This window comes from Neophocaena asiaeorientalis, unplaced genomic scaffold (assembly GCF_003031525.2).
Source record: "Neophocaena asiaeorientalis asiaeorientalis breed wild unplaced genomic scaffold, Neophocaena_asiaeorientalis_V1.1 scaffold340, whole genome shotgun sequence".
Classification (NCBI taxonomy): Eukaryota; Metazoa; Chordata; class Mammalia; order Artiodactyla; family Phocoenidae; genus Neophocaena; species Neophocaena asiaeorientalis.
The window spans coordinates 669502-694143 of NW_020172733.1; the positions used below are offsets into that span (position 1 = coordinate 669502).

At 33.5% G+C, this 24642-nt stretch overlaps 1 protein-coding gene across 1 annotated transcript in view; it reads left to right on the forward strand.

Annotated features, from left to right (window-relative positions):
- Positions 1–24642, forward strand: part of CNTN1 (contactin 1) — a 257042-nt gene that overhangs the window by 33000 nt on the left and 199400 nt on the right. The window contains exon 2 of the mRNA XM_024740425.1: positions 5789–5887. The gene's annotated coding sequence lies outside the window, so the exon portion shown is untranslated. The remainder of the gene's footprint in view (positions 1–5788; positions 5888–24642) is intronic.

The following is a 24642-nucleotide window of genomic DNA, read 5'->3' on the forward strand; positions in this document are numbered from 1 at the left end:
TGTGCAGGCCCTCATCACTTCTGGTAAACTAAAATCATATCCTATTAAACACATTTTTTATTCTGGTTACTGCATCCAATCTATCCTCTAGCCACAAAATCTAGTCATTTTACTCTCTTGGTGAAATCTTTAAATATCTCTTTCTCTGTAGAATAGCTTCAAACTCCTTCCCAGATTAAAAATGTGATATATAATCATGATTTTAACAGTTTTTAAAAAGAGTCCTATACTATCAGATTTTGTATAATTTTGCCTCATCACCTGACAAAATGTTTATTGTATCCAAAATTATCATAATATAGATACTTCAGTTTCTCAAGCATATCATGTGATGTCCTGTCTTTACAAATGCATACTTTTCTCTTTACTAAAAATGGCTTTCCCTTCAAGACTTTTCTTCAAGACTAAGATTTTGGAGAATATAAATTAATGTTTCTAAAGTCCTTACTGTGTAAGAAACTGTGTTAAGTGACAAAAAGACATTGTAATATTTGAATTTTCTAATAACTCTGTGATGGCAATGAAATTTCCATTTAGAGATGAGGAAATCAAGGCAGGATTTAAACTCTCATCTGGATGACTATAAAAACTGTGTTTTTAATTATTATTCTGTAAGCCATTTATTTAATTCTTATAAAAAGAAAAAAGAGATAGATATTTAACTAGGTTTCTACATGATAAAACTCATGCTCATGGAGTACGGGTAGCACAGCAAAGGTCACATGAGCAAGACCCTATGGTGCTTTCCTGCAACAGATCCCTCCCCCCATATTTGCTCCCTGCCTTTTGTTTGTAGAAAAACTGCAGTCTCCCAGGCATCTCCTGAGTCACAAAGGCCTGGCTCAAGAATTAATGATTGATGAACATTGGGGTACATATGTCTTTTTGAATTATGGCTTTCTCAGAGTATATGCCCAGTAGTAAGATTGCTTTGTCATATGGTAGTTCTATTTTCAGTTTTTCAATGAACACCCATACTGTTCTCCATAGTGGCTGTACCAATTTACATTCCCACCAACAGTGCAAGAGTGTTCCCTTTTGTCCCCACCCTCTCCATCATTTATTATTTGTAGATTTTTTTTTGCAGTACGCGGGCCTGTCACTGTTGTGGCCTCTCCCATTGTGGAGCACAGGCTCCGGACGCGCAGGCTCAGCGGCCATGGCTCATGGGCCTAGCTGCTCTGTGGCATGTGAGATCTTCCCGGACCGGGGCACGAACCCGTGTCCCCTGCATCGGCAGGCAGACTCTCAACCACTGCGCCACCAGGGAAGTCCTGTTTGTAGATTTTTTGATGATGGCCATTCTGACCGGTGTGAGGTGATATCTCATTGTAGTTTTCATTTGCATTTCTCTAATAATTAGTGATGTTGAACATCTTTTCATGTGCCTCTTGGCCATCTGTCTGTCCTCTTTGGAGAAATGTCTATGCACTATTCACAATAGCCAGGACATGAAAGCAACCTAAATGTCCATTGACAGATGAATGGATAAAGAAGATGTGGTACATATATACAATGGAATATTACTCAGCCATAAAAAGAAATGAAATTGAATCATTTTAGAGATGTGGATGGGCCTAGAGTCTGTCATACAGAGTGAGGTAAGTCAGAAAAAAATCAAATACCATATATTAATGCATATATGTAGAATCTAGAAAAATGGTACAGATGAACCTATTTGCAGGGCAGGAATAGAGAAACAGACGTAGAGAACAGAAGGGTGGACACAGTGGGAGAAGTGGAAGGTGGGATGAATTGACAGATTGACATATATACAGTACCATGTGTGAAAGAGATAGCCAGTGGAACTCTGCTGTATAGCACAGGGAGCTCAGCTTGGTGCTCTGTGATAACCTAGTTGGGTGGGATGGGGGTGTGTGTGGGAGGGAGGTCCAAAAGGGAGGGGATACATGTATACATATAGCTGATTCATTGTGTTGTACAGCAGAAACTAATACAACATTGTAAAGCAATTATACTCCAATAAAAAAAGAATTAATGATCAAAAAGTTGTGAACAGGTAGTGACAAAAGTAGCAGTTGAACCAGGAGAACTGGTAACAGTTTAAACAGTAAATCAGCCATGTGGCATTCACAGAATTTTTAGCTCCTCCCTGATATACCTAGATAACAGTATCTGAAACATATTTCGTGAGTTTTTTAACAGATGCTAACACCCCCACCAAATGGAAGAAGTTAACTACTTGATGACCTTGATCTACTAGAGCCTGAGGATTGATAATGTTAACCCCTGTGACACTGCCCTCTTAACTCACCACCAACCGATCAGAGAACTGTGCACAAGCTGATCACATACACCAGGACTCCCCTCTCTCACCTTGCCTTTAAAAATGTTCCCTGAAACTCATCTGGAAGTTTGAGTTTTTTGAGAGCATTAGCTGCCCCAGACTCCTTGTCTGGTGCCTTACAATAAATGCTGCACTTTCCTTCACTATAACCCAGTGTCAACCTGGCTTTACTGTGCAGGGCAAGCAGACCCAAGTTTGGTTGGGTAACAAATTGAGGAAGCTTGAATTTAATTTCAAATTTGACAAACATTAAAGCCCATGTTAGTTCTATTTACCACACAGTTTCTTTAAATAGTACCCCCTCCATGAATCATTTCCTAATGCCCCATGTGCAGTTGGCGATGCCAATATTTCTTCTGCTTCTATGCCTCATATATAACACTTATCTATCAGTTACTTAGCATACAGGCACAGCATACTTTAATAATTACCTCATTTGCATACCTTAACATGTATCAGAGGTAATTATATTCATCACTCTGTATCTACGTCTTTTCTTGTTTTCCTCACTAAAGCATGAATACCTTGGGGGAAGCCACTATATATATTTGTCTTCCTAGCATATAGTACAATTTGTTTCATACAGAAGGTACATAATAAATATTTTTTGATTGAATGAATGTGTTATGATTAGGGGATGACTATGTTATGGGTAGGACAGCTTGAGAAAAGAGGAAAGAATATCTTAAATCTCAGAGAATAAATGCAGTCTGCTCCCACAAACCTTGAGTTCAGGAATGTAGAAACTTTGGCAGGCTAAATTATTTTCCTAATTCTACATGGCATTATGTATTCTTATAGTGGATATAAATTATGCATTTTTCCAAGTGACAGGCAGGCTAGGTATATGTCTTAATAGATATTGCAAAACTAGCAGACTAAATATGTTTTGATTTATTCACAAATTTTGATTCATTTTATTGACCCTATTGTACATTACAGAGTTCACTCCATATTTTACATGCATTATAACTTCAAAATATTGGAAATCCTCTAGATCAGCAAAGAGATCAAATTCATCTAAAAGATCCATCTCTGTTTTCCATCCATTTGAAAAGATTGGTTAAGTGTGTTTCTCAGGCATAGCCAGACTTCTGGAAAGTGGAAATTGGTACTTATTACATTCTCAGGCTTCATCTTATCTGGGAGTACAACTGATTATTTTTACTCAGGTGTTTCCCTTCAAGGTTTACTTGTTGCCCCCACTCTGATTTCTTAGGGACTTACTATCTCCATAGCTTTTCTCATGCCATACTCTTCTCTTCTTTGCTGACTCTAATCTTGGTCTTTTCTAGGTTGATGGTGTGTGTGTGCATGTGTGTGTGTGTGTGTGTGTGTGTGTGTGTGTGTGTGTGTTTCATCTCTCTCCTCACCTTTAAAACAACTGAATCTGAAAATTCACCAAGTAGATGAAAAGTTGCCATCACCATTTTAGACTTGGATCTTGGATATTTGTATGTGAGAAAAGATATTGTCTTTCACTCACAGCAGAAGAGAAGGACAAAGCTAATGCTTTTCCTATCCACCTAGTTATGCACTATTGAATTATGTCATTTCAGAGAACTTAAATATCCAATGCTTACGTTTGTAATTATTTTTGGCTTTGTCAGCAATCTATATCTCCTAAATGAATGTACTCTGTATCCTTATACATGATAACTTAAGTTTCAAAGTTTTCAATTTTCTACTATTTTTAAAAGAGATGTTATCTTCATATAAAATTGCTTCTCTAAATGATTAAATTGATACAACTCTTGGCAGGAAATTAATCCTCAGCTATACCTTTTGTAATTTTTAAGTGTTTGAGATCTTCTGTATAAAGAATAAAGAATATTACTCTGATAAGTGTTATAAAATAAGGTCTTCTTGTAGTTTACTTTTATTATTTAAATTTTATTATGTATATATGTAAACATACAAAAAGAATCTGGCTTGGACAAAACAAAACACTGTGGAATATGGAATATATAATGTACATAGTAATTGGATAGTTAATTTCTCAGACACCTTTAGAATATTTTAACATAATCTTTATCAGCTAGGTGCACTTATTTTCTCAATGACCTAGTAGGGATTATGCTCTTACTGCACTTGGAAGGAAGAGCCATCTCCCTGAACATCCCTGAACTCCATTGCTATTGTCATCAGGGCTCCTACTACCCTCTCATGCTGGTATCAGTTGTTACTGGCTTATTGACTGCAAATCACCATTGAAGAGGCTTTGTAAAGACATGGCATTAGGCTTCTAAATGATCTCAATAACATCAGTCCTCTTTGGTGGATAAAGCTTAATTCGTTTTTACAATTAAGATACTTTGGGAAATAGACAAACATTTCTTGTACATAAATGTATTTGGTATTTTACATGGATCTCCTATTATGGTAATTTTAAAAAATATTATACTACTATGTTTTCTCCTGATGAATATTAGCATAATAAAAAGCACAATTTGTTTTAAAGCTTACTTTTTTGAGGCAGTGAAAAAAGACTAGTAGAAATCATGGCGTGTTCTTAGGAGCTTAAATTCTGAGAGAAAGGGCTCTCAGAACTACTGACACACCCAGAGCACAGGTGCTTATGATCCAAAATAGTTAACAATGATGTACCCACTATGATGATTAAAAAAAATAAATAAATCCTCTTCCACATTATTGAAATAAAAATTAATTGTTTTTAAGTTAAAGTCTTCAAAGAAATGTTATTCAAATGAGCCCAGATAAAAACTTCTATGATTTATACCAATACACCATTCTCTGTTTTTTTTCTTAATTTTCTGTTTAGCCCTGTTAATTTTCCCGAAATGGTAGGAAAAGATCAACTCTGTATATCTCACTTCTAATATAAAATATTCAGCCTAAACCCACAGAAAGTATGTATTTTGAATAAAAGAAAATAGATGCTATAGCATTTCTGCGGAAGAGTCCAGTTTAAACATTCTGCAGTATGCAAATGCCATCTCGTTTATGTGAATGTTTTACTCGAGTGGATGCTGCAGGGTTGGAGGCTTCTGCCTGTGATTTAGGTTGTAATTTTATTTGTGGAAATAAACCAATCGCGTACCTCCAATTGTCTTAGCGATGAGGTGATCAATAGCCCATTACTGGATAGAACAGAGGCTACAGGAAGTGCATTGAAGATTTTAATGCATGAATTATGCATGCGGTGCTCATTCTTTAGTCTCCGAACAGAATGACGGGGTTTGTGAAGTCGCCTCAGATAGTTTCTTGCATTAAGTGACTGCAGTGAAATGCTTAATATTTTCAGGCATAGAAGCAGCATTGACTCTAGCCAGCTGAATTTGGATGTAAATCCCACAGCTCGCAGCACAGAATGCTTTATTTGAAAATATTGCTATGTAGACAGCCAGCTTTACTGTCATCTAACCTGCTCTCCCCAGAAGGTTGGCTGAAGGATGGGAGCGGCTGTGCCTGCCTCTGAGGTCACAGCTTGAAGTCCTTTTAACTTGCTTTCTGCTGCAGGAGAGAGACGTACTGTGGTGTAACTGTCGCTGCATTCATTCAAATGGACAGCTTGCAATAAATACTATACCCAGAACGTCAGATAATTCAGCATATGAGGTAAGTCCGAGGTTTTTCTCTAGGTTAGTAAATTCCAAGGGGGAATGTGCTGAGTTAGGAAAGGGTGATGCAGTATTAGTAGGACTGACTCACACCTCAGTATTGCTATGCGGTGTCAGTGTTCTCAATTTTTATGTTAATTGAAAGCTGATTTTATTTTATATTTTTGACAAGTTGCCGTAGGGTATTTTATCTTGCACGCAAAAGCTTTTCAAGAATGTACCAGAGCTCGGATGTGTGTCTCAGATAGACAGAAACCTGCAAACTGGGGAGGGGCAGCGCTGAAAGTATGAGCTGAATCAATAAAAAATTACCTCCCGTGGAGAAGTTTTAGCAGGGCTGTGGTATTTCTTTGGCTCGTATTATTTCTTTAATGTCAATAATTTCAAATTATGGTAAAAAATGGTAAACACCAAAAATGCTCAATCCTTTCCCCAGAAGCAGAGGAAAGCACTGAGGTACTCAAACTCAAATACTGTGTTGCATACAAATGGAACAGATGGAATTAAAGTAATTTGGACTAGCTTGTCCTTGAAGGAAGACCTTGTCAGAAACAAAACAGTTTGACTTCTACCTGTAGTGTTTTGGGGTTTTTTTCCCTCTTGTCCAGAATGCCTTACTCCAGAAAGAATGCATAGATGTAATATTTTGAAATTTATGCCCCCACCCCCCAAAAAAGTTTTCTTTCTTTCTTGGTCTTTTAAAAATTAAGCTTATACAATTGCAGAACCCACTGTATAAAAGCCAAATAAATTTTACAAAAACTCTTCAAAACTGAAAAATATAGTTCTGTCTACTACTATATTTGCCAGTCTTTGTGAATTAAAGCTGCTTGCTTAAATATCATGACAAATAATTAATAAATATGCAGATAATGTGCAGTATGATATAAATTCCTAAACCTTTCTTTAGGGTGGGAAAATAGCATTTAATAAACATTCAGTAAGAAACTCTAGATATAGTAAAAATTTTTAAGGATGCTTTTCAACAGTACATTTATACTATTAGTATATATATGTATACACATATGCATATATGTACATATATGCATACATACATATATGCACTATAATATATAATTTATGAAACATAATATATGCAATATAACAGGTATATCATATAAATTAGATAATATAACATTGCCTACTTCTCAAGTATGTTAATTGATGCTGTTTTTAAAAATTTGTTTGCTGAATAATCTATCAAGAACCAGTAATAGATAAGGCCAGTATTTTTTGTAAAATAAGGATTATTATTAAAAAATAAAAATTAAAAAAGGAAATAGAGTAATGATAGTAAGACCACACGAAAAATACCCTTCAAGCATTTCACAGTGCATTTCAGTTCTGCTACAGTGTTACTCTGTTACTTGGCTTTCCTGTCAACTGTCTGGTGGTGGTGTGGCCCTGCGCTCCCAGCATTGTAGAATGTGTTTTATGAGGACACTCACGTGTGAGTTTTTACTTAGGGAGGGGAAGAAAGGGAGGATAGGTAACTGCCTATATGTCTTAGAGGTCTCCCGTTGCTGAGTCACGGCGTTCAGTTCTGCTTAAATGCCTCCTGAATGAAGTGGCCCCTTAACAGCTACTAAAATGGAATCTAAAAGAAAATGAGAAAGAATGGAGGGAACAGAAACTTAAAGGTATTTATTACCTAATGACATACTAAATTCTGAATAATGAGTATAATGGCAGTGCTACTTGTTGGAGCTGGCTGAGGTGACAGTAGAAGAAAAGCCCCCATGATGGGTGACAAGATCATAGCAGTGAAATTAATGGACCAACTTGGGGAGATTGTATAGACAAAGGGTTCTATGTAACATTGCACTTGTACTTACCTAAGCCTCTTTGTCATTGTTCTAGTCTCAACCCAGGCCATTAATCAATCTCACTGAAAATATCTAATGGTTTTGATAAAGAATATTTCCCAGGTCATCTGAGGGTAATCTGGAAAGAGATGTGCTCAGTTCCCAATTCCCACATTAGTTGCAAATAATTTTTATAGGTTATCAATTGGGAGAAAATAACAAGAGATTAATGAGAATATTTGAAAATCAACCACAATATATGAGTTGAAACACCAAAATGAGTTTAGATAATGATTATTATGGCAAAGTATAATAGTATTAAATTCAGTTGGAAAGGAAACTAAAGATATAAAAAGGGTATAATAAAATGGAAAGAAGGAAAATGGAATGAGAAACCTATATAGTAGTGAAATATCAAATGTAAAATTTTTGAAAGTGAATTTAATTCATAGTTGATATATATTATTTATGCCTCTAAAATCAATTTATAAGAATTCTGAAATATTATAATTCACTAATATAAGTTGTTTTAATTTAGCTTAAAAATGAATTTTAAAGGTGACTTAGAGTGATAAATCAGTTGAGATGAATATTTTAAACTGGTAAACAAGCAACTTTCTTATAGAGAATAAATATATATATTAATAAGGTATGTTTTCACCTACATTATAATAAATCTAAGAAGAAAGCTGTATCTCTATCTATACTATATTCAGCATTAAATAAGATTATAGAAAAGTTATGAATCGTTTATGGAAGATTCAAAGAGTAAAAGATGAGAGATGATATGCCCATTTTCCAAACCTAAAACACACATACAAATTGATTAATTCTGAGTTTACATTTATAAGACAAGGTAATCCCCTATAGGGTTCTTTAGTAAATAGTCCTGATGTGCTACAAGCTTTGTAAAATACACAGAAAACTTTTTTCAAGTATGAATTTACAACAAAGACTGATACCAAGAGATTTTACATTCTTTTCTCTTACATTGGAGAAAATGATAAAATTAGTTCCTCCTTAAAATATTTTCCCTAAGAAATTATAGTTTATGAAACATTTTCCTTTTATATATGCTCTTAGGAGTTGACACTGATGAGTGTGTCATTTTAATATAGCTTCATGCATGTTTCAGCAATTTATTCCCTCTGATTATAAATATACATTTTACCCAATTATTTATTGTTTCCTAATCACTTTAATCTTACAAGACAACTCAGTGCAATGAAGAAGCATTTATTAAGGTCTTCTTGTGTGCTTTTTCTAGGTACTCACTCTAGATGCAAAAAAAAGATGAAGGGCTATGTTTTCAATAGAACAAATAATTCAAATGTAGGAAAAAAATTAGAGCATAGCATCAGGCAAAATACTTGGTTAAAAGTTTTAGTGTCACAGGAGAAAGGAGGAACCAAGCTCAGAAATGTTAAGTGGAGTCCAGGAGAATGTGCATAAAGGAGTGGAAACAAAAATCAATATTATATATTCTGGTGTCAGGACTTAAATAGAGGAATTGTATAGGTGTAGATGAGAATAAACAAGGTGGGAGCAGGCTGTTAAGAACTTAACCAACAGAATAACTTGCTTAGACGTGGGTCTTATAGTTATTGGGTACTCACAGACATTATTTAATCACACTGGCATCATTTAATGCTAAAGATATTTCTAATCTCTGAATCAGATGAATTCTCAACATTTCTTTTTAATGATTGTTAATCCTGAATTGAATATTGTATTAACTATATATTTTTTCTAATTTATTCTAATGCTTTGCCTTGCTAACTCTGGAGGGACTGCACCTCCCAGGGTGAGCCAATCATGGGAGTTAGTAAGCCACTGGCCCTCAAGTTCCCTTTTCAAGTGCAAACCAACCAATCCAAAGCCCTGCCTTCAACCTTCTTATTAGAATTCTCACATCAAGACAACTAGGTACAGCCCCAATGCCCCAGAGCTCCCTAAAATAATTCAAACTGGCCAATCCTAAATCCACTTTTATCTTGCCTCCTTCCTGAGAAAACCATAATAAAGGCTCCTGCCCACAGTTGCCCTTTTCCCTCTGCCTCTTGACCAAACCTGCACCCCCATGATTCCTGTGTGTTCCCAGGCATGTCCCGCCTTCTCGGGATCTGTGAATATAACAAGCTATATTTTTCAATGACAGTCATCACCAGATCTATTGGCCTTACCATACCTAGATAACAATAAAACATATTAAAATAAACATGAAAAACTTATCAACATCTTTTTTAATGTTAATTAACATCAGTAGAAGTATTACATTCCTAGTATTTAAAATAAATCAGTCAAGTCTTTCTGAAATCATTACCTTTTTATTAAACTGCTATATTGTTAGCACAAGTTCATATACCTGAAGCACAGTGAAGCCAAACAAACCGAAACGTCAGAGTTTGGAGCAGTGAAAGGTTAATTGCAGGGCCATGCCAGGAGACGGATGGCTCATGTCCCCAGAAACCTTGAACTCCCCAAAGGGTTTTAGCAAAGCATTTTTAAAAGCAAAGTGAGGGAAGGGGATTGCAGACTGTGTGATCAGCTTGTGCACAATTCTTTTGTTTGGCTGATGAATGAGGTAACGGCTGTGTCACAGGGGTTAACATTATCAATCCTCAGGCTCCAGTAGGCTTGGGGGCTATGTGCTTATGGTCTTCAAACAGTTAATATTTTCCATTTGGTAGGGGTTTTTCACATCTGTAACACAATTCAGGAAATGTGCATCTGATACTGTAATCTACATACTCCAGAGAGGAGCTAAAGCAGAGGATATGGGGGGAAGGCCTGTCCTGGGAAGGCCCCATAAGTGTCCTGCTCCATTACATTATTATTTTGAATATAAGAGTAATTTCTAAGTGAACCTCCTGTAAACACAAGCTTCATTCTTTTCTAAGTTGTGGTTGATAGAGGAAGGGTATTACTCCAGAAATGTGAGTAGACAATTAGTTTTTAGTCTCATTACAAGGTACATAGGTCTAAAGTTTTAAATATTTTCCTGAGTCCACTTTAACTTGTAGTATGTTACCTCTGCTACATGAAAATAAGCATTTACCTCATCAAGCAACTAAATCAATGCCAAGGGAAAATGCCACCTTATGCTCCTTAAATATCAAATTCTGAAACTGTAATAATCAAATGCTAGTGTTGTTTATATAGCCTCTTTGGCATCCAGTAGGCAACTATAACACACACCTTAAATAAAAAATATTTCTGCTACATTAAGCCTAAAAATTTGAATTGAACTGTCTTGAGAATGTGGTGTTCAAGAAAAGGTTTTTGGTAATCAGTGAATACAGAACTTTGGAACAATGACAAATGCACTTAACCACAGGACTAAGAAGAGTTGAGCCACACAGAAGTAGTGTGCAGAAGAAATGTATATAAAAAGACATTAGTGGCATCTTTCAGTAGTGCATGCTATTTCTTCAAAATATTATGATTAAAAGAAGCTGAGAAAAGTAAATGACTTTAAAGCATAGAAGAATTAAAACATTAAATGCATGTTTGAGCATTTTGGCTTTTAACTTCCCTATCTACTCCAAGATTGTGTGATTATAAGTAACTATTGCAATCACAATAGTCCTTTAAGAGATAAACTTTAGATAAAGAAATTCAAGTAGATAATTGGAGACAATTTAGATTGGGAACAGGTTAGAAAAGACACTAGTCATGCTAGCAGATGGAAGGGCAGCAAGGTAGGTGGCTGGGAGAGAATCTGGAGGCGGAGCTGTGCCAGAAAGAACATAGGAATTTAAACAGATGGAAGATGATATAAAGTTGGCAACATGAGAAGCTGGGTGACAAACAGAAGAAATCTGTTGAAGAACTGGCTGAGCAGGAAGCCAAGAGGTGAATTAGGTGGACTAGTGATAAACTAAATAGGTCAGTATGAGGGCACCCAAGTTCCAGAATAAATAGGTAAGAATAATGGAAAACTGCAATTTTTCCCTTTACTTGAACCTAGGAAATGACTTTTATTATAATTTTTAAAGTGCTTTGAAACCATGATGAACACTGATCTTCTACAGAGGAACAGATTTAGTAGAAAATTCTGATATGTTTACTACTGAGGAAATGTATTCTGTGAAATTATCATGAACATAAAATTTATTTATTATTTACTAGTTTTGTGTTTCCTATAATTTGAGTTCTGGACCTGGCTTGGAGGATTTGGCTGGAAAATAATACTGAGAGATAATACCTGTAGAGAATAAGAACTTTAATCCTTACCAAAAGAGGATTTATCAGACTGTGGAAAATCTGAACATAATATTATCTTTAGAAAAATTTCTTATGTTGTACTTGCCTGTTAAAAGTGATGGTAGCTCTGTCTCAGTGAACATTAAGAAGATGATTACAAGTCATTTTGTCGCATTTTTGTCTTCGGAGTTATCTATCCTTAAATCACTACATTCATGGACAATTATCCATGCTTACAAACACTTGGTAAAATTTTATAACATAGTTAAGTACTTTAAAATTTTATTTGTCATTATAGACAAACATAAAAGTGCTGTATACAGGAACATTTGTATGAGAATCTTGGCATTATGGCTATCTTGATTGATCTTCAGATAGGTACATAGGTTCTAAGTGCAAGAGACACTGTCATTTGCCACGTTTATAAATTTAGAATTAACTCCACTCTTTCCTTTTGTTCTCCAATCTAACCTCTAAACTTATTTTTCTGATACATCAACTCTATTTCTCAGATATTTCTTGCTATCTATTTTACTAGCCAAAGCCCTTATGTCACTGTCTCTAAAACTCTTATGTTTATTGCCAGCATAATTATTTCTAAAATATCTGCATTCCAATTAATCCCCCACACAGAAGCAAGGATCATTTATCAACAGTTGTCTAGACTGTATGACTGTTCTTTTGGAGTGATGCATTTAGTTGCAACTTCAATCCCTTGAATTAAACTTTTGAGCACAAAGCTAGTAGCAGTATCTTCCCAAGTTCCAAGTGCCCACTTTATGTGTGTGTGTAGATGTGTGTGTGCGTATGTGTGCATGTGTGTGTGTGTATACATACACAACTCTCTTGAATTGAAGAACCATATTTGGCAAATCTTGCACATATGCTAGCTACTATGCCAGACTTTGGGGATACAAAAATGAGTACAACATGAACCTTTCCATCAAAGAGTTTATATTCGGATGGAATAAATAGATTTATATATACCAGATACTATGGTACAATCTAATTGATGGAATGTTATTATATTCATATGTAATAGATATGTATATTACTCTACATGATTGTGAATCTGTTGATGTCAGAGAACACATTAATTTATTAATTCAGCAAATGTTTATTAAGCTCCTTTTATGTGCATTGGCTATGCAAAGGGAATTATATTCCTTGTTTCCATGGACAGAATAGTCTGTTAAAAGGAGAGAAAATAACTGAAAGCTCACTGGACAAAGCTAACACTTGTAAAGGTAGAAGCAGGTACAGTAAGTGCATATAAATTGAGCTCTAGCTAAAATTAAGGGAGGGCATCAAAAATAACTTCCTGAATGAGGTAGTAAAAGGATACTTAAAATAGTTTAGAAATATTGGTATAATGATTTAGTCAGTGCAGTTATGAAATAAATGGTGTTGACTATAAATTTCAGAGGTTCACACTAAAAAAGAGATAGGTAGTTAAAGTACAACTTGAAAGGAAAAAAGGTTTTGCTGAGATCATGCTTAAATGAATAATCTCATTTAATCCTCTCTAGGAGACTATGAGATCCTCGCTTTAAAGATGGGAAAACTGAGAGATAGAGGTTATACTGTTACTAAAACTCTAGGTTCAGGGTTAGGAGATTAAAGTTTCTTTTCTATATCCCCATAATTTTACTAAATTTTCTTGGCACTCTGCAGGAAACTTCAGCATGCATATAATCAATGACATTTTGAACCCCTATGTTCATAAGTTTGTTCATTTTCCTTTCATTGTAACTAAAATGGGCGTAATGGAGGCAGTGCAAAATTGAAAATTAATTTTTATTATGATCTACTAGAAGAAAGTCAAGTTTAATTTGAAAAAGAAACTATCCATAAGCATAATCTAAGGTCAAAAATGGTCACTTTGCTCAAGTATGGAAAATCTGACTAGTGGATAAGGAACAAAATGACACTTGAAGAATACATACATTTTACAAGATGTCCAATATATGTACCCAGCTTATTGCAGAGTAGTCTGATGAATAATGTTTTTAATAAATTTATATTAATTAGTTCATTATTAGTTCCTCTAAAATATGAATTAATTATGAGTAATTTTAAAATTCTTTTGTTGGGGGAAATGCTTTTAGAACCCTTTTCTTCTTCTTAACTTCTTCAGTAGAAAAAATGATATTAACTAGGGGAATTTTCTGTATTTGATTGAAGAATAGAAAGGGTGCCTGTATTCCCAGTGTCTAGCACAGTGCCATGAACATAGTAGATGTTCAATAAATCTGTGTTGAATGAATGTTCACATGAATTAATGTTATCACATTTTATTAATTATAAGACACTACTGTTTAAGTCACACTATCAAATGAATAGACTTTGGGGAGAATATTCATTATGTTAATTATACATATCAAATGCAAGGTGAATCCTGTAGTAGAAGATATTTTTCTCTTTTTTCTTTTTTTTTATTGAAGTATAGTTGATTTACAATATTACATGAGTTTCAGGTGTACTACATAGTGATATTTTTATAGATTATACTCCATTTAAAGTTATTATAAAACAATGGCAAAAATCTGTCTCGAACTAGCAAAAGGGGAGATTTATTGGAAGGATATGGTGTCATGTGACTCAAGGCTGTACAAGCAAATGTTGGGAAGGATGGGTTGTGATGTAGCTGGACCTAAAGTATACCTGTACCTGGATATCTGATTGTCATATCAAAAGTGTCAACTTCTCTGTGGGTGTGGTTTTCAATCTCAGTGAAGATCAACTTTGATATATGCCTTTGGGAACATGCCTGGCTACCAAGATTTAGATATCTTTCTATCTTGTAGCCCCTTCTCTCCCACCTCCACCACTAGCTGAGTGTATTTTGTGATAGTTTTTACAAAGACTATGTTGAAATTGGCAAGTTCAGGTGATTGGAATGAACAAAGTGGGGTTCTTTTTACATTATTGATTAGAATATTAATGCAAAAATATTTGGTGCTTTAAAACTTGAACAAATATTCTGTCTAGCAAAAGTGCTGTGGCTATTTTAATTAAAGATAAATTATGGCTTATGCAGAAGTTATGTCAATAGCAGAGATGAAAGTAATAAAACATGTTTTAAATTATTTTTAATGATGTTCAACGTATTTTCAGACACCATGGGAACAATTGTTCTGTTTATGTCCATATCTCCAGCAATTAGCGCATTGCCTGATATATTGTAAACAGCTGGTAAATATTTGTCACTAATATATTGATAATAAAGTCTTCTTCATTCACATAATTAATTCATAATAGTAATAGTGAAATGGACTACACTGAGGCAGTAGGAATGTTAAGAAAGTATTTAAAATATCAGTGTGTGTATTCAGTTGTGACCTATTCACAGCTAAATGACAAATTATATAAAACAATATATTTAGATGTAAGTGACCTGCAAGATAAGTAGAGATCCAAGCCATAAAGAATGTGTCTTGTTGAGTCTGGATTTGTATCATTTATTAAAGATGACTCGAAATTGTACATTGGTTCTTTGGAACTTACTCAAGATGTTAAATACATAGAAAATTCTTGAGGGGAGTAGAACTAAGCAGAAATAATAATAAAGATACTGGGAGAAGTGGTTATTTGTGCCAGAATACTCAGCTAGAAGAGAGAAAACATGGCCAATTGTTTACATAGATATATTTGGATAAGACCTTTACAGAAGAGGATTAATGCCAAATATTATTGATTTTTTAATAAATGATATACTTTAATCATTTTTGTAGCAAAAAGAAAATTCTTTGGCACAGTGATTATTTTGAAGTTATTAAATGCAAAAAAAATCTAATCTAATAATTTTCTGTCTCTGTATTTTATTGCAGTAGGATATAGCCCTCACCTATGCAAATGTTAATGCCTTTAGGTGAAACCCTCCTTTTATTTAAATTGAACTTAAATAGATGCTTCATGCAGTAATGAAGAAAATATTTTTGGTAATCCAAGATGAAGATTATTTAGAATTTGTCTGTCTAGTCCCTCATCAAGGATAAAATGAAATTTTAGAGTTGGAATGTGTCAAGTGAAATTGTGACTAGTCCTTAATTTTTGCATGTGGAAACTGAGTTTCTAATGATTGAGAGTTACAATTTAAGACCTTCTATTTAGACATACCTACACATAGAAAAACAAGTTTCAAAGTGTACATGGTTAAGAAGTCAATAATAACATAAAAATTGCAGTAATATTTTCCCTTAACTGTAGAATTCTTGTTCAGATGTAATGTTCTTCATGTAATTAATTTCTTAGCTTAATGAAAATTTTTTTGTTTTTTTAATTTTTTTGAATTTATTTATTTATTTTTTTGAATTTTTGAAATTTTGAATTTTATTTTATTTTTATACAGCAGGTTCTTATTAGTTATCTCTTTTATACATATTAGTGTATACATGTCAATCCCAATCTCCCAATTCATCCCCCCACCCCCCACCGCTTTCCCACCTTGGTGTCCATATTTGTTCTCTACATCTGTGTCTCTATTTCTGCCTTGCAGACTGGTTCATCTGTACCATTTTTCTAGATTCCACATATATGCATTAACATACGATATTTGTTTTCCTCTTTATGACTCACTTCATTCTGTATGACAGTCTCCAGGTTCATCTGAAAAATGTTTTTAATGAATTGCTTTTGCTTCTCTAAATTATCTATCTCAAGAATCATTCTTAAGAAAAGAAATTTTAAATGAAAGAAAATTATTTCTCTGTGATTCAGAACACGTATAATTCTTAGATCTTAACCACAGAACTATTATGCTCATTCATGAACATTGATTAGGAAATGGGCACCCCTTGAGACATGCTCAGTATCAATATAAACTTAATTCTTCTTTAAAAGAGCTAGTCATGTGTCAATCAATGTGCTGAAAATAAATGCTTTGGTTATATGACTTAAAAACAGAATTTTCAGTAGCTTATAACTTAGGAAGAAATAGGAGTAAATGTGTTAAAGCTGAAATGGAGGTCATATGAATTTCTATTGCTCATATGGAAGATTGATTAGGATTAAATTGGCCCAGCAAAGTGTAGATATGCAATTGATACTAAATGCAGAAAAACGATGATCATAGTGCCTAGCAACTGCTAAAACAGGGAGAATGAAGAACACATATTTGTTAATTGCCTGTAGTTGTTACTACCTGTTTCACAGCAGAATTACTGTTTATTGTGTTTTGTTGACAGAATAAAGCATAATTTAAAGAGGGAAATTGATACACCAACATTTATTCATTTTTCACTCTGTGCTAGGCATTGTGATAAGTGTTTTGCATATTTATTAAAATGTTATCACTGGAGTAACAATAAGTATTTAAAATGTGTTAATAAAACCCAATATTTTAATTTTGTATAAGAAATGATATTTTTGTCATATATGTGTCAAATACAAATGATTACTTATTTAAAAATAATTTAGTATTAAGTCTTTATGCAATACATAACTGATTATGAGAAATTACAAAGAAATGTAGTCTCCTATTTATTTATTACTTTGGTAAGAATAGAGCAATTAAGTTTGAGCTCTAAAGAAACATATCAAAATGCATTTGAGTAGAATGGAAATCAAATATTCCACATAGGCAGTAAAAATAATTATACACAGATTGAGTTAATTGGGGAACCTGAATCATGTGTTAATTTTAGAGCCTGATCTAAATAAAATGAATTCAGCAGATAAATCAATGGAAAAGATCCAGTTTATTGATGATAGAAGAGATTACTTTAGGAATGCACTGTAGTGGAAGTTAGAAAAACATATTGAGATTTGATAATTGATATTAAAAGAAGAGAGCAAATCTACCAGTAGTTGGAAAAAAAAAAAAGTTGGCAAAGATTGGGGGTGAGAGTGTTAACAACTCAAATGCTTCCATTAAGTTTCCTTAAAGACAAGTATTCACTTCCTTTCTTCCTATGCATCATCATCCCATAGAACAGTTTTTCATTTTCAATATTTCTAACAAAGTAATTCAAATCAGCCGAAGTTTTCTTTTTTGTTTTCTACTTGCATATTTTGGAATGAAAATTGAATTTACTAGTGGTTGCTCCTTCTTTCAACCTGTGTCACTTTCAAGCATTGTGTGACCTACTTATGCTAACTAAAAATGTGAACTAAAAATTATTTGAATTTTATTGTTTGCAAAGATCTTAGGAAAAGCTTGAAAAATAGTGAGTTAATAATGTGACTAACAAGTAGAATTATATCTTACTATTTATGCCACAGACACAGTCCTAAATAGGGAGCAGTAGAGTTAAAGCTTGAAGGAGTGAGTTGTTCCTCCAGAGCTTCTAAACTTCTAAACTCTACACATATATTGTCATAGGAGAAGAAAGCTTTATGCCTACATAGAATGAACTCTCACAGCTGCAATTTGACACCAGAATTAAGATAAGAATATGTATATGAAGAATGCATATGATTTTTTCTTTTAAATTATTTTTTTTCCCGATGACATTTCCATAACATCAAAATTTTTCTTAGTGTTCAATGTTAGGAATTTTTTTTTTTTTGCATTGTCAGCTAGGCAGATTTTAGCTAAATATTCCTTTCAATTAATAAGTAATGTGCTCTAAACTAGGTTACATGATTTCCTTCATACTGGGATCTCATTCTTCTATCACTGTGTTAAAAGCTTCGTTGACTATGTAAGCTGTAACAGATTCCTTTTGGAAGCATTAGTGAATATATAATGAACAAATAAATATGTGAACAATTTATGAGAGTTAGCATCTAGACCTCACTAGTTTTGATTGAGTCAAGAGATTAAAGTGCTATTTTGGAATTTATGAACAACACTAATCTGACCACATATAGTTCTCTTTAAAAGAGATAAAATGTAATAAAATGAAGAAAGAATATTTCAAAGATGCTTTTCTGATTAATTATAACTTTTTTTCAGGGCTTTTGCTGGATGTGTTTCATATGTCTGGCAGCCAGTGTAGTCTTTAGGGCTTCTCAAAGATGAAACTCCTACTTAAGTTGTACAGTACTGAATTATATATCATGGCTTTGTAGTACAGACAGAATCTAGAGCATCTAAAAAAGAAAAAAAGGCAGTAGGGACTGGTTATAAAGGAGAAAAATCACTTCTTTATGAATTGACCTCTCAGACAAAATAATCAAATGTAATATAAGACTATAATATGATAATATTTGTGATAGATCCATATAACTAAGCAATAAATAATGAAGTATCAAAAGAAAACATCTCTGTTTGATTAAAAGTATCAATAAATACAAATGTGGTAGTATCATCAAACTACTGGACTGATTAAGAACCAGAAAACCTGAATGTATTTCCTTTGAAATTTTAGACAAATTACTTAACCCTTTAAGCTTCAGGTTATTAATCTTAAAATGGGAGTTAGTAATATCGGCCTCACCAATTCTCAGACTGCTTGTGGAGTACACATAAAAATTTCATGGAATTGTTAATAATTTTTACATCTCTAAAAGAAAAGATATAAAAACCAAAAAAGTAATCTTAACATTAATAGCAGCAATAAAACTTATACTCTTGGTAAAGAAGGTTAATTTAATATCATCATTACATATATTTATATGTTTATATAACATTATATATAGTCTCATTCAGGGAAAGTAAAAAATGAACAAACGCAAAATTTACATTAATAATTGACCCCCAAAACAAGTGTATTGTAGGTTGGAAATCATAGTCAATTTTTGAACCATTTCCTGCAAAACTGACTCACAGTTATGCTCCAATCCACTCTATCCATCTATCCTCTTGTCCTCCTTATCCTCAAAAATACTAATAAGAGCACTTAGTTGGTATTTACAAGGGGAAACAGAGATAACACCTTTGTAAATATTTTTGTAATAATTATTAATACCTAATAGTGATTTGTATTATTAAAATAAAGATTTTCAAACAATTTCTCAGCCATGCCAGGTACAACCAAAGCAAAACAAACTCAAATTAGGAAGAGCCTCTCTATTTTTTCTGCTGTGAGTCATAGAGTACTATCTTAGTGGGATATATATAGATGAATTAGTAAAGAATCAATCAATCAACGAATCAACTCTTTAGAGGATATTAAAGTTGTCTATTTGTTGATGCTTACAACTTTAGCATTATAAGTGCTGCTTGTTGATTTCTATTTAAATTAAATTGTGTTTTATACAAAGGCACCTCACAATTTGCACATTTTTTCTTAACATTCTTACTATGGATATTCCTTACTATGGATATTATACTGTTCATTATGAAATCAACTCACAACAAATCTAATTGTTCACTTCATATTTTTAAAAGACTGGTCAGCTTAAAGTTTTTGAGAACTTGGCCAGAATTATCTTTTCTCTTGATTTTTCAGATAAGAGTCTGAATTGATTCAGTACTTTTCAAATGTTGCATTAGCTGCAATCCAAAGTCCTGCAGGGTTCCCTAGAAGGAGTGTGGTAAAAGGAGTGAATAGTAACTAAAAGCTCTGCTTCTTTCTGTGTCATAAAACAGAATGGAATTGTTAAAGCCTCCAATCTATTCCTTGATTATGCTTTGTATTTTAGAAAAAGCTTTCACAAATGCAGACACACAGTCTGAATCTATTATTGTTCCTATTTCAGCTGACATAATCAAAGTTATCCAAAGTGATGATATCAAGATATGAGCTTGGCTGGAGTAAGTTGCTTGTCTAGATAAATAAGATAGATAGTTTTTGTATTCTTCAGCTGTCTATGAGATTATACTTGGTTCAGATATACACCAATTGACTTGAAAGTATTTTTTTATGGGAGTAAAGTATTTGTTAATGGGAGTTGTGTATGAGGCTATTTATTCATCTTTGCATTATTACTGCACTAAACTGAAACCAATTACAAATTATCCAGTCTCTTATTTTATTCTTTTTCATTTTTAGCTTTAAAATACCCCCTTTTTGGCATAAGGATGATAAATCGAACTCAGTGTTAATGGTTATGTCCATTCAGTTGCCTTCAACAAGGACATCTAGACCACTCATCTACACATCATTCATCTAGATCACTTTCAGACTATAGGACATAAAAGGGAAATATTCCAATTGGGATTCTGTTTGGGATTGTATTTATCATACAGTGAAATTTTGATTTTCTACAAAGTCATTTCCAAAGGCTTTGCATAGACTGCTCCTCAAAAAACTAAAAACAGAACTACTATGTTGTCCAGCAATTCCACTCCTGTGTATATATCTAGAAAAAACAAAAAACACTAATTTGAAATGATAGTGCACCCCAATGTTCATAGCAGCACTATTTACAACAGCCAAGATACAGAAGCAACCCAAGTGTCCATCAACAGATGTATGGATAAAGATGTGATATATATATATATATATATATATATATATATAATATATATATACACACACACACACACACACACACACAATATGGAATATTACTTAGCCTTAAAAAAGAATGAAATTCTGCCATTTGCAGAAATGTGGATGAACCTAGAGAATATTATGCTTAGTGAAATAAGTCAGAGAAAGACAAATACTGTATGATATCACTCATATGTGGAATCTAAAAAATAAACCAAATGAATGTATATAGCAAAACATACTCACAGGTATAAAAATCAAAGTAGTTTTTACTAGTGGGGAGAGTGAAGGTGGGAGGAGCAAGATATGGGTATGGAATTAAGAGATACAAACTATTATGTATAAAATAGATAAGCAAGAAGGATGTATGTATATAAGCACAGGGAATCATAGCCATTATTTTGTAATAACTTTCAATGGAGTGTAATCTGTAAAAATACTGAATCACTATGCTGTAACACCTGAAAATAATATAATATTGAAAATCAACTATACTACAATAAAAAAATAGACTTCTACTACTGGTGGAAGCGGGAGCTCTTCAGATCAAGCTCTTAGTGAAAGGTACTGACAGAGCTCCCATGTACCTGGAGTATCAATGAATACTTATGCAAAAACAAGGCTTAGAAATAGAGATGACTCGGTCTTTAATTTGCATGTATTCTTTTCACTTTTCTCTTTCCTTCTTATGCTCTTTGCTTTTCCAGTGCATTAGGGATGAAAGCCCTAACTAAAAAACATCATACACACACACACACACACACACACACACACACACACACACACGTGCAGTGCCTGTGTGCGTGCATCTGCATGCATGTGTATATGCTTTAAATCATATTTCACAAAAGAGTAGATACTAATGTGAAATAACCAGTCAAAAAGGAAGTTCCATCAACATTTTGGGAGCCCTCTGGGACATCTGACTTTTAACCTTTCACATCTTAGGCTCTCTGGGCTTAGTCTTGCTACAGAGCTACATGCTCATTTTCGTTAAATCAAGCTTTAATTTGTAAAGTTGTTATATATATATCTTATTCTCTCATAATAATTCCTCAGATATTCCTAAGATTGGTGTGAAATATATTTTTATTACCATTTCATAGATGAGGAAACAGATTCAGAGAAGTTGGCTTCATAAACATCTTGAGACCGAGCAGCAATAATTATTTTTAATCTAGGCCAGCTCTGCCTGGGATCACTGCTCTTTCTATACATAGTATGATTGTGGCTTGGCTTCCAAGCTTTTTATCAGATTTATTAGATTTCATTTTTTTTTATTTTATTTTATTTTTTTATGCGGTACACGGGCCTCTCACTGTTGTGGCCTCTCCCGTTGCGGAGGACAGGCTCCGGACGCGCAGGCTCAGCGGCCATGGCTCACGGGCCCAGCCGCTCCGCGGCATGTGGGATCTTCCCGGACCCGGGCATGAACCCGCGTCCCCTGCATCGGCAGGCGGACTCGCAACCACTGCGCCACCAGGGAAGCCCTAGATTTCATTTTATTTATCCAAAAATATTTATTAATATTTATGAACCACGTGTGTTTTTTTAGCATGATGTTTTCTTCAATTCTTAATGGCATATTTCCCCCACTTTAATGCTATTAAAATTAAGATGTCACAGAAATTAATGTCACAATGACACTTTTACAGAATCTGAAATTAAATTGCTAAAACAAATGATGTGAAAGATCTGAGAAAGCAGTATTTTGTGTCCCTATGCTTAGGAACATACATAATATGTCTTTGATTCTCTTCTCCCTGCTTTTTGCATAAAATCTTTATATGAAGATTCAAATACTATTTCATTATTTCTGTTCTTATAATTCCCCTAAACTGCTGTCAAATCTTACTTTATTAATTTTCATAATCTTCTAAACTTGTTTTTCTAATTTACTTGATTTCCTCCTGAGAAGGTAATTCTCATTGTATAGTTTTCTTTTCTGAGAGAATTTGATCTAATATCTATCAGTTTTTCAGTGATTTCACTGAATAGTTATTGAAGTTTTTCAATAACAGCTTGACTTATTGGAGTCTCTTTTCTTCATTGTGTTATTTTTTGTTTTGTTTTTGAATTTTATTTTATTTTTTTTATACAACAGGTTCTTATTAGTTATCCACTTTATATATATTAGTGTATATATGTCAATCCCAATCTCTCAACTCATTACACCATCACCCCCCCACACTTTCCCCCATTGGTGTCCATACATTTGTTCTCTACATCTGTGTCTCAATTTCTGCTCTGCAAATCTGGTTCATCTGTACCATATAGTAAATTTTGACATTTTAAAATAAATCTGTTGTTTCACTCCTAAATATATCCTTTAAGAGTCTGAAGAGTATTAAGAGTCCATGCTCATCATTATCCAGTTAAAAATATTTGAAATACCTCTTGTAAAACAAGCAATTCTCCAGACACTAGCTGGGTATCCAAGAATTCAACTCAATTTTGACACTATCACCCTAGAGATAACATCAAATTCTAACCCTTTAATAACATTGTTGGCTCCTTTGGAAACCAGCCCCCATTCTCAGGTGCTTTCCAAAAGTCACCTTATTAATGTAGCAAAAGACACCTGTATCACTTTCAACACATTGGAAATATCAGTTGTTTGGGGAGCTATGAGCCAGGAACTGTGGACAAAGACAAAATATAAATAAAAAATATATTTTGGCTATCTGAATGACCACATGTATATTTCTTACAAATCACGATTCCATAAAACTCTTTTCAAAATCAAGTGAACATAAAGGTAAAGGTTTACTCCCATACTCTGAATTCTATTCTATTGATTTATATGTCTATCATTATACCAGACTACACTGTCTTGATTACTGTTTATAGTAAATTTGAAATTTGGAACTATGAATTCACCAACTTTGTGCTTATTTTCACTGTTCCTTTGACTATTCTGGGTCCTTTGGATTTCCATATTAATTTTAAGATTGACTTGTCAAATTCTGTGGAAAAGCCAGATGGGATCTTGAAAGGGATCACATTCAATCTGTAGAACACTTTGGGGAATATTGACGTCTTAAAGATGTTAAGACTTCTGATCCTCAAAAACAAGATGGGTATCCTTTATTTTATGTCTTCTTTAGTTTCTTAAACAATGTTTTGTAATTTTCAATGTAAAATTTTTACACTTTTGTTAATTTATACCTAAGTATATTATTCTTCTTGATGTTATTATAAATGTAACTGTTCAAATTTCATTTTCAGTGGTGATTGATTTTTGTATGTTGACCTTGTATTCTGCACCCTTGCTGAACTCATCTATTAATTCTATAGCTTTTTAAAATTGGGTTCCTTGAGATTTTCTGTGTATAAGATCATTCATTTGCAAACAGAGAAATACTGCTAGTTTTACTTCTTCCTTTACAATCTTTTTTTTTTTTTTTTTGGTCTAATTG